Source organism: Clupea harengus, chromosome 13 (assembly GCF_900700415.2).
Source record: "Clupea harengus chromosome 13, Ch_v2.0.2, whole genome shotgun sequence".
NCBI classification, from domain to species: domain Eukaryota; kingdom Metazoa; phylum Chordata; class Actinopteri; order Clupeiformes; family Clupeidae; genus Clupea; species Clupea harengus.
In genome coordinates this window covers 14552593-14564890 of record NC_045164.1, presented here as the reverse complement: position 1 = coordinate 14564890, position 12298 = coordinate 14552593, and the positions used below count along the sequence as shown (strand labels likewise).

Sequence of the window (12298 nt, the reverse complement as noted above, 5' to 3'; positions counted from 1 at the left end):
ATTACTGGTGTGTGGGTAAACACCTGTGTCCTCTCCTGGAACTCTTCACTTCTGACAGGGGTAACGTATTTCCCTTTGGCACTGACACATCTGGTGAGAGCTCAGCTCCAGCGCTCCGCTGGTGTCTACTCCCATAGATCAGTGCGTAGCAGTGAACCCAAGCCCACACCAGGCCCACCCCTCTGTGGTGAGCCCAGTGCTGATGGATGGTAGCCTTTGAAGACCGTTGTCTGACACTAACGGCAATACTGAGATGACATACAGTTACATGCAAAATATTACCTACAAATACGCAGCAAATTCCATTGCAAGACTGGAATGTTGAACTCAGAGCAGTGGTTTCTACTGTATATGGTAACTGATTATGTTACCCATTTAAGGGCTACATTTGGTTAGCATGAGTCCGCAGTAAGAAAGCTCTAACTATGGGGAGAGTCCAGTTTGATATGCTGCTCAGTCCTTCACCTGAGATGCTCTTTCACTGCATTTCTGTGTCTGTTGCAGTGACCTGCAGGTCATGGAGAGCTCTCAGGCTGCTGTAGCAGGACCTTGTACAGATAACTGTGGATTTAGGGAGAAGGACAGCCCCACATCTCATGTCTATTCACAGAAATCTGTCATATACAGCTGGATGCCACATGCTGCCATGTCTGGAAGCCAGTAGTGGAGATAGTAAACACTTCATCAAGACACTGAGAGTGGACTTGGACATGTTCTTTAAAGGCCTTCAGCTGCCTAGCCCTACGGACACTTTTATTGTCATCAGTTTGTCATGATGCTCTTCATTTTAGTATTTTCATTTTAGTATGTCAACACCATGACATTCTTTGCCTTTCATTGGAGAACTACTTGTGAGCACATCAAATCAAGGTGGTGAGATGGTCTGTATGCTTGGCACACGTCTTTTGCTGTATAAAGAAAATATAAAGAAAAATTAGAGTTTGGGGAAAAGTTCAATAATAACATTGTAAACAGCTAAAGTGAGATAATACATTTGTAGTAAATGCTCTATCATGCACTAATTGTGCGCTGTAACTTTACCCAGACTAAATGCCAAGCTCCCATACACACCATATATGGTGATGATCAGTCATACCCCAGACAAAAGTAAACAATAACACATGCATTTAAAGCGCTGTGTGCATTAACACATTAAGGCAAGGTTAGTCTAGATGTCTTTTTGCTTGTCTGTGAGGAAACCAGGCAGGAGGAACTTAATTATCTCTATTTAACATTTGCTGCACGTTGTCATTGCACACAAAACAGTCAGCAGGTAGGCATGCGATTCCCCCCTGCTTTCGTAATACTCATCCAACTCTCAGCAACCTTTCCAATGATAACAAACATGTTTGATTTGAATGAAAGATGTTTTTGAAAGACCATCCGAGTTCCAACACTCACAGTCACACTTCCTCTGTTTTTACTGCTATGAAATGTTTGCTTGATTAAATCACAGCTCTCTTCAATACAGAGATGAGCTTGCCAGTTTATAGTAGACTTCTGATACGATCTTCAGTGCCTAAGCAAAGAGAGATTTAATACATGAGAGGTCTTGGCCTGCAGTAATCAGAATGTTTTGTGTTTTCTCCTCATTTCTAAATGGCAATAAGCTCTGTGATAAATGTTGCACCTGCACACATGCCAGGACAATGATTTGTGTTATGAAAAGGTGTGAAGTAGTCACTAGATTGGTCACCCTGATGACCCAAACGCACAAGGTATGACTACTTCAGCAACTGTGTTTGAGAGATTTGAGCAACCATCACAACTGACAGCTAACACAAATACCACAAATGTCTCTCCATACAAAAAAACATGCAGTGACAACATTCTAGAATTATGACATTCAATTCTTCATAAATCAGCCTTGTAATAACTTCACAGGATTTGTTAAGTACTCACTGCCCACGCTTCTTCTTCATCTATCTTTAACTCAAGAGAGCTCACTACACTTGACTAAGGCTGAGCTGTGGTGTCTGGCTTACTAGACAAACTGGCCGCCATACTCACAATAGTTTAAGGCTAGACTGTAAGCATCTGAACTACAAACACAATCTAAGATCCTTTCACTTGCAATCTCAATCCCTCCAGGATCTTGCAAGGGTTTGAATTCTCAAAAATTGCGGTTAAAATTGAGGTGATTTGGAGTTGAAAAAAATTGCAAACAATGCAGAGATTCCATGACTTTACATTTTTCACATTGCAAAATCCTGGAAGGACTGCAACCTTTCCTTACATATGACACTAATGGATTATGCAGAGGCAGAAAACTCCACAAAGAATAGTGTTATCGATTGTTCTCCTCAGTTCCACCTCTTAGACCACCCATTGCACAATGTATATCCTCATGCTCCCGGACCTGGGAGGGCTGTACATCGGCCAGTCTGTTTTTTTTTGCTAGGGGGATATCTGCTGTTAAATATATATAAATAATAATATATGTGAGTGCTGCAAACAAATACAGGTGCAACCTGTTGAGTGCTACATCAATGAAAGGAGGCACAGAGAACTGTTTGTTTTGTCCGTTCAAGGGTCTAGGCTGATGCTGCAATCTCATATTGTCACTGCACTCATTAGGGTCTGAGCAGGGTGGAACTGGGAGCCCTGGCCATTTTCGTTTGGATGGCCCCGTTTTTTTGTGTTCTGGTTTAGATGGTATTAAAATAACAAATAAAACATGTTTTAGTTTTGGCCATGCATTAATTCAGCTAGCTCTGTTAACACTGCACTACACGAGTTGTGTTTTTGATCAATATATTCATTACAGCTTTTGTCTGTCTTTGATTATCCCCCCCCGGCCTCTGAAATTACGTGGATGGACGGATCCATGTCAAGGGGTGAGGGGAGGTGACAACGGTAGCACTTCCTGCACCTGCCTAACAGAAGCCCATTTGGGACTGTGTAATCCCTAGTCCGATGGGCAGTTCCAACATCAAGTGGGTTGTAACCGGCAGGTCGAATTTTTCCCCCCACATTGCTGGGGGCCTTGTGGCCCACTGGGTCTGAGACATTCCATTTGACCTTCGATTGATTGAGACATTCACTAATGAGCATCAATCACAGTAAAACTGCAATACTGCACTGTGGTATTGAAATGAAATGGGCAACTCAGAAAACAAGGAACAAAACAGTGCATAGACCTAATGTAGGTGCATTAAGACACACACTTCTTTCAGAATTTTTCTGTTGTCATCAAGTATAGTACAGGTTGGGATTCCACTATTTCTATTATTCTAAGGCTACATCCACACTAATACGCTTTAGTTTTAAAACACATAACTTTTCCTATGTTTACACCTGGTGTCCACACTGCTTCAGAGTCTTCGAGACTTTTGGAAACACTTTTGCTGGCCCCGTTTTAGTTTGACACCAACAACTGCCCAGTTGACACTGATAAAAGCTTGTTAGCATGCTAACTGGTGTCTTTTGGTGACATAGTTGGCAATGCCGTACTGCAAAAGCTTTTTGTTTACATTTTCGCTGGGTAGTCCACTCTGTAGTTCGTAGCCTGTGTAGCTAGTGAGAACGTGTGTTTATCTCTCCTTCACATGGCAATAAACCATCATGTTACTTGAAATATCCTTATTATTTGAGATGATTTGCTTATTAAAGCAATTCTAATTAAACAATAGATATTGAATCAATTGCATATTAAAGATAATATGGAGTTATCTATTCGGGTCAAGATGCACACCCCATGTGGCTCCAATTACCGTTTCTTGAGACAAATCCTTGTAATAGAACGGTGCTATTTGCCATTCCACTGCGCTCTTTCACATTCATAGTTTTGATTCCAGTTCACTCCATGGCAACCTAAGTTGACGCCATCCCATTATTAAAGCTTCTCGACTGTTAGATACGGCAGGGGCAGCCCGTGGCATTGACAACGTAGGCGGTTGCCAATCAAAACAGTCCAATGTGCACACTACCCCTTCTGAAGAGGGTTTGGAGGGTTCGCTAATGTCTATTTGCAAAGGGACAGGATGTCTAACCAATCAAACCTGTGATTTACTGTGCTGGGGTCTGGAGGGAGGTAGGCTACATCAAGGCTTTCACCTTCATAAACAAGAAGGCTACTAATACGGGTGTCTTTCATGGCAAGACTGAGAGGTTTGTAATATTAGCCTGTGGATGGCGCATAGACTTACTGAAGATACGACTTCATGCACTGCAATGCAATAAACAACAATTACAGCACGTACACATTGTGAGTCCATGTTTATGTTGAGCAATACACATCAGTCGGAATCAGAATAATTAATCTCACGGTGGGATCCATTTTTTTCAATATTAATAAAGTCACCAAAACATTGCTCCTCCTTCAACTGGAGAATAGTGCGTGTATTCCACTGTACTTTTGCTACCTCAGCTAATTGTACCTCAACAACGGGCCGGCCCTCTCTAAGAGTGACATAAATGATCACACCATCTATAGAGACAATGAAGTAAGTCACCCTTCAAACAAACACAAATAAAAAATGGGACATTCAGAAGCATAGCATCTTTCATATTTTTGGTCACGTGTAATGTGGGGCAGCTGGTGTCTGGGTGTGAGTTATTAACCAGGCCACTTGTTTGGTTTGGTCCCCAGCAAGGCCTCATATAAATGGTGCTCTTTATGGAACATATCTCCTTTCTGGCTCGCTTTCCAATGAAAAGCCTTTCAGTTAGTGGATTTTAAAATAGCACCACCAACCACCGCAAAACATGTGATATGCATACTACCTTTTTTTGGGATAGCAGCCAAATCCTCCACCAAAAGTGTTTTTTCAGCGCGCAAGGTATCTGAAATTCAACACAGAGCTCATGGAACACACCTGGAATTCTCATCTGAAGCAGCCAGCAGCAGCCATTAAAACGACACCATCTTGCTACAAACTGAAGCCTAGAAAGCTAAGAAATAAAATGTGCTCATATTACGCGGGGAGTACCAACGGCTAAAGCCACGGAGAGTGGGTAATTTGTAAAATGACCTTTCATGCTAAAATAATATCAGGCTGCACACAAAACAAGATGAGCTGAACTATCTGGAGTGCCACAGTGACAACCAGGGTGATTTCTCTCAGCAGAACACAAATTACATACAGGCGTGTTACATGTCTTTGCATGCAGTTAATTTCTTATTGTAATTAAGCTCTCTATTTTGTAATACATCAAAGGTGCAATTTTCAATCCATTTCTAATGGATGAAGCCTTGGCCTGGAGGAGGGGTCATCAGGTGGTCCCCAACCTTCTTAGAGTGTTTCAACCCTTAACCACAACACTCTCCAGTTGGCGGGTCAGCAGTGCTTGGCCAAGTCACTGCCCCCCTCCTCCAGGCTTCCAGCTAGTGTCCTCTCTCTTATGCCAGAGCCAACAGGAGGCTCTCTCTGCCGCTTCTCCCAACCTACGAACGGCTGTTTTCCTCAGGTGGCCTCTTAGTCCAACCCTTGTCATCAGATTCCAGGCTGATTGAGCTGGGAATCCTCGACAACCCACTTCCACTGTCATCAGCCATGTTGTCCACCCCTTGTCCCGGCAGTCCTGGACAAGTTGTTGGTACTTCATTTTCTTTCTCTCTGCCGCCTCCTCACAGTTCTCTTCCCACGGGACTGTTAGTTCCACCAGGATGATCTTCTTCCCCTCTAGGGACCACATGATGATGTCTGGTCTCAGGGTTGTGGACAGTACCGCCTCTGGGAAGTGGAGTTTCCTCCCCAGATCGACCTCCAAAACCCATCCCTGGGCTGACTGCAGGAGATTCTGCTTGGCTTGGCTTTGGACGGCTGGTCTCTGACCCTCTTTTACAAAGGCGATGGTACTCAACAGTGGCTTAGTTTTGGCTGGACGTTTCTTTCTCCTCTCTTGCTCCAGGGTGTCTGCGAGCTGTGCCAACACCTTGTCATGGCGCCACCTATACCTCCCCTGGGTCAATGCTGTTTTGCACCCCGATAGGATGTGCGCCATGGTTCCTTTACCGCCACACAACCTGCACAGTGGGTCCTCCCTCATTCCCCACCTGTGCAAGTTGACTGGGGTCGGTAGGGTGTCGTACACTGCTCGGAGCATAAAGGAGATACGGAACGGCTCCAACCGCCACATCTCACTCCACGTGATGGTTCTTTTGGGAAGGTTCCACCTTGTCCAGGCACCTTGAGTTGCGAGCTCGATGGATTTAGCTCTTCTACCTTCTTCCTCAAGGTTTCGGACTTCATCCTGGATCATGGTCCTCTTTTCCCTGGGAGTGGACTTTGACCACTGCTGGAAATGGGATGTTCCTAGACCCTGCCTTCCAGTGCAAAGGTTCCCGATGGTATCTTTGGTCCTCAGAGAAGATTCTGCCTGGTTAACTGCAGTGCTGGCAGCCCACTTCCTGCCGGATCTTGTTCTTATTCCTGCTTCCCTGGTGAGTTGGTCTTCGGAGTCCCTATATGTGAGGGAAAGTCTACACTTGGCAACTTTAAACTCCTCCACAACTGAGGACAGGGGGAGCTGGAGCTGACCCGACCTTATGTAGAGCCCCACTGATGTAAAACTGGGGGGTATTCCCAACCATCTTCGAAGGTGCTTGTTGAACTTCCTCTCCATCCCTTCAACTGATGTTATTGGCACTTCGTAGATGGTGAGAAGCCACATAAGTCTTTGGAGTAGGCCATGTTGGTAGATCCAGCACTTATATTTCCCAGGCAGGCCAGACTTGTCAATTTTGTTCAGCCATTCTTCAACTTGTTTTAAAGTGCTGGAGATGCTGTTTTTGTCTGACAGGGAATCATCATACCACTTCCCAAGGCATTTAATAGGGTTCCCCTGGATGTTCGGGATCACTTCCCCTTGAACAAGTAGCTTGAACTTCTCAGTTGTTTTGCCCTTTTGGATCACCAGACATCTTGATTTCTTGGGCTTAAAGATCATCTTCGCCCAAGTGGCCATACGTTCTAGTTCCGCCAGGACCCATCTTGCCTGTACATGGGTTGGTGTTATGACGGTAAGGTCATCCATGAATGCCCTGATCACTGGCTGTTGGCTTCCTGCAGCAGTCTTCGGTCCTCTTGACTTTGTACTCGCTGCGGTGATGATCAGGTTCATTCCCATGACGAACAAGATGGGAGAGATGGTACACCCGGTTACTATTCCCTTCTCCACTGGCTGCCACTTTGTTGTAAACATGGCTGACTGGAATCGTAGCTTGATGTCTCCCAAGTAGCCGGTGATCATGCCCTGGATGTGATGTGGGATGTGGTAATGGTCCATAGCCACTTGAATGAAGTTATGGGGGATAGACCCGTATGCGTTAGCAAAATCAAGCCAGGCAACTGTTAGGTTCCCTTTCTTCTCCTTTGCTTCTTGGATAAGTTGGCTGAGGACCCCCGTGTGCTCCAAGCACCCGGAGAACCCTTCGATCGCGCCCTTCTGGATAGAGGTGTCAATATATCCATTCTGGCACATATACGTGCTCATTCTTCTGGCAAGCACGGAAAAGAAGATCTTACCCTCCACACTGAGCAGGGAAATGGTTCGAAACTGGTTGATCTGTGTGGATCCCTGTTCTTTTGGCACAAAGCATCCTTCTGCCCTTCGCCAGCTTGTTGGGACGGTTCCTTTGGACCAGATTACCCGCATAAGCTTCCACAGCCTTCGGAGGAGCTTGGGGCATCTCTTGTATACTTTGTAAGGTATATACCGCTGGGACCTGGGGCCGAAGATGATCTAGCATGCTTGACGACCTCTTGAACCTCTCTCCATGATGGAAAATCTATGTTTAGGGATGTTGTTGGTGGATCGATGGTGCCGAGCCCGTGATCTTCTGCTAAGGCGTTGTTGTATAAAAGCATTGTATGTGACAATGGCTTCCTACTCAAAGAATGCATTTCAAGTTCTCCATCAGCATTTCAATTCACAAAAGCAGCATACACTGCATGTGTAGTATTACCCTTGTGGTAGTTTCACATCGCCAAATGTAAATTAACAGATCCATCTGCACACAACTATGGTGAAACACTCACTAAATATGGGTGGAGAGGATTGCAGCAGTAGTGGTATTTGAAATGAATAAACCAACTCAAACGCCTCCTGTGGACCTTGAAGGAGTGTTGAAAGTCCTTGGTTAAAATTGCAAGTTAGGAGTGGATCTTACCAAAAAAGCTGATAGGAACAGGCTTGTTGCCGTTCAATTACGACATGTTTCTAGTCTTTTCCACACATTGTCTCCAGACTGTGATCTGTCCTCACATTCTTAGCCCTGAGGCACTACTCTTTAGATGGTCTTGCAGGAGAAAGGTAAAGGTGATTAATGCCTTTGTTCAGATAAGGGCAGATTTTAGAAAGACATTTGGTTCCCATCAGCTCTCAATGGCATTCAATACCGCAACTGTAACATGTTGTCTCCAGACTGTACCCTCACACACAAGTACAAAATCAAATCTCACCTCACAAGACTACACATTTGGTGATATTTTTCAGACAATGAAATATGTGGTCTCATTATTGTTATTATATGAATTTGGTTTAAATTAAGCTGCCCCAGCTGCACAAAGTCATTTATAAAGAGATACATTTTGACCTTAGTGTCATATCTTTGAAGTTCACAGACCTCAAATCTACTTCACAGTTCGGAGCAGACTTCCTTATTTATTTCCTCTTTCTTCATAGCTGTCAATATCAGCTCTCACAATGGATGTAAGAGGAGGGAAAGATTGCTTTAATACTGATTACTGCCATAAGCATGTGAGCACTTCCACTCGATCTAAATGCCTCTCTGTTGCGTGTGCCTGAGCACGCACTCTATTATACCCCCATAAGCTTTGTGTGGCTCACAAAGGCTAGACGCGATGTAAACCCAATCTGTGTTTACAATGAGAACCTTGATAAAAAATGTGATCAGAAGTACCACAAATGAGAATAGGCGGTACATATACCTCCCAAAACAATTCAGCAGGTGTTCCCCATGGTAAACAAATCCTTTTCAAGATTATTTGCTTGATACAGCATGGCGATAACTGCACACCACATCTCATATCTGAAAGCCCCACCAGGGATGTTAAACATTAGCGGTGAGTATATGTCATATGACACAACAATGCCTTTTGATTGGCGGTCTCTATGAAATGGAGTATAAATGACTCCTTAATGAATAATGTAATAGTGCTTTTGTTTGCACACCAAAGACTGGACTTCTGAACAGAATGACCGCATTTCTCTTTGAACTGGCATTTAGACTGACAAAAGCAAACATTTGCAGAAGGAAAGACATTCATATTTTATAGAGGTTCTCCCTTGTGAACATTGAAGATAAATCAGGCATCAAATATTAAAACATACAAATACACATGCAGGGTCAAGTACAGACTGGCACTCAAACACACACACATATACATACACACACACATACGTACACTCACTAAGCACTTTATTAGGAGCACCTGAACAGCTATTATTCATGCAATCACCTAATCAGCCAATCGTGTGACAGCAGTGCAATGCATAAAATCATGCTGATACATTTCAGGAGCTTCAGTAAATCTTCACATCAAACATCAGAATAGGGAAAAGATGTGACCTCTGTGATTTCGACTGTGGCATGAGTGTTGGTGCCAGACAGGCTGGTTTGAGTATTTCTGTAACTGCTGATCTCCTGGGATTTTCACGCACAGCAGTCTCTCGAGTGTACTCAGAATCGTGTGGAAAACAAAAAAACATCCAGGGCGCTGCAGTTCTGTGGACGGAAATGCCTCGTTGATGAGAGAGGTCAGCGGAGAACGAGCAGACGGCTTCAAGCTGACAGAAGGGCTACGGTAACTCTGATAAGTACTCTGTACAACTGTGGTGAGCAGAAAAGCATCTCAGAATGCAGAACACGTTGAACCTCAAGGCGGATGGGCGGCTACAACAGCAGAAGACCACGTCAGGTTCCACTTCTGTCAGCCAAGAGCAGAAAGATGAGACTGCAGTGGGCACAAGCTCACCAAAACTAGACATTTGACATTTGGAAAACATAGGCTGGTCTGATGAATGGCTGTCTGGCTGCTTCCAGCCTGATAATACACAATGTCACGAAGCAAAAGTCATCTCAAACTGGTTTTCATGAACACGACAATGAGGTCAATGTTCTTCAGTGGCCTTCCCAGTCACCTGGTCTGAATCCAACAGAACACCTTTGGAATGTGCTAGAATGGGAGATTCGCAGCATGAATGTGCAGCTGACAAATCTGCAGAAATTGCTTGATGCAATCATGTCGACATGGACCAGAATCTCAAAGGAATGTTTCCAACATTTCGTGGAATCCATGACACGACAAATTGAGTCTGTTTTGAGTGCAAAGGCGGCCCCTACCCAGTATTAGTATAGAGTATAGTGTTCCTGATAAAGTGCTCAGTGAGTGTACATTCATATATAGCAGCCTATCTGAAGCTGCTGTATGACCTCTCTGTATTTTACACTGTGTAACTGTGAGGCGTACAGTTTTCTTCCTATCACATACAGGGACCAGTCATGGATGGCATCAGCAAAAGCACACACATAACTCAGTGAATTATTCAGAGGAAATTGCACCTTACATTACATCCCTCGTGCAGACGGGTACATAGGACAAGCATTCGCACTCTTCATGCTGACAGTGAGAGCAGGTCTTGTGTAAGTCGGGATCGGTCGACTCCAGTCAGCGTTAAACAGCTCTGCTACAAGTAATTTGTAGAGACTAATTATGAACAATCCATTTAGACATTATGTATGATGGCATGTGGTGGAGGGTCTCCCTCTGTAGGGCTACAGTATGGCAGGCTGTGCTATGGTTCAAATCACAGTGTCACTTCAGGTGCACTTTAAAGGAACAATGTGCTCTGTTGAAAGCAAACCGAAAGAGCGAATTTGTTTGACCCTGAGACGAGAAAGATATCTCCTCTTGCTTGTTTTTTAGTCATAATTAACCTCTCGGGACAAGACATTTAAATTCCTAGAATGTGTCACTTGTATGTATTCATATTTGCTAAATACACATCTATATTCCATAGCTCAGGGTTGGCCCTGACAGGGCTGGAGCCCAAGGCCCTAAGGCTAACATTGCATACCTCTCATTCTTCATATGACAAAACCCCTAATAGTAGCCTACTTGTTTATGAAGGTGTAAGCCATGATGTAGCCTACATCTCTCCACTAAATCTAAAATCTAAAATGTCTTCAGAAGGGCTAGCATGCACAGGCAGCAGAGAGGTTACACATAGCAATGGACTGTTTTGATTGGCTATAATTCAGCAGCAGAGAAGAAGGGTGAGACAGTCCTATAGTCATTGTGAAAGGGCGCACTTCAGACCATCAGTTCTGCAGTTAGGAAGCACCTTCCATCAGACATAAAATCTACAAATGTACAAACCGTTGTCTTGTAATGAGCAAACCCCAGAGGCTTGTTCAGGGAGCTGATGGTCTATAGCAGGGACTGGCACAGAGCTCACTACCCAGTTTGGTAACCAGTTATTGCAAGACTATTCCTTGTCAGCTCAGGTTTCACTAGAATTAGTCTGGAAGCCCATCACTGGTAAGAGAGAGAGCCAAGTACATTTTCTAAAGAGCCAATCATCAAGCTTATGGGAGTGGTTTAGATGGTGATGAAGTGCTGTCATTTGAAATATATGGTCACAACAAAGGTGGTGGGAGAGGAGGTTAGCATAGAGGTGGCCACTGGATCTGTTAAAAGTTGTATGGATAAAGTCATGCACACCTGAGAAGAAAGGGTTTCTCGTGGAATGACTCTTCTCCCTATTGGCAATGGAAACTTTGATTCATCACCTGTCTCTGCATAGTGTAGGTCTAGTCTTGTGAAGTCTTGTGAGATCTGTTTTGACTAAAAAGAGCTATTCAATACAATTCAATAAATGTGATGAATTCACATACTGTACATTACTTATCACATTAAAAATGAATAAATTCAGGGCTAGGAAAGGTTTCATTTATCCATAATTTTCAAAGCTGGGGGATTACAGACTAGTCCCAGCAAAACGCTGAGGTAAAGGTTGTGCCAGACTTCTAAAGAGGCAGTAAGTTTTTGTCTTAAACTAGCAAACTAACTAGCTGACAGCCAACTGACAATATAAACTACACCACAGCTGGCACTTATAAAAGTTAGTTATAGTTTGCTAACTGTATTTTGGGTGATTTCTTTGATGATGTCTTCACAGGGTTCACAGGGTTTCGTGACCAACTAGAACTACATACTGAATGGCTGGTGTGGCTAGTACAGGGAAGATGTTTATCTCCATCACATGACCATCTACGTCAATATGTAATGAAAATATACGCATAACATTTTTTGTGATCATTTCACAATGA

The 12298-nt window shown here is 43.8% G+C and overlaps 1 pseudogene; it reads right to left on the bottom strand.

Annotated features, from left to right (window-relative positions):
- Positions 1–5147: 5147 nt before the first annotated feature.
- Positions 5148–7811, bottom strand: LOC105909551 (annotated as a pseudogene).
- Between the last annotated feature and the right edge of the window lie 4487 nt (positions 7812–12298).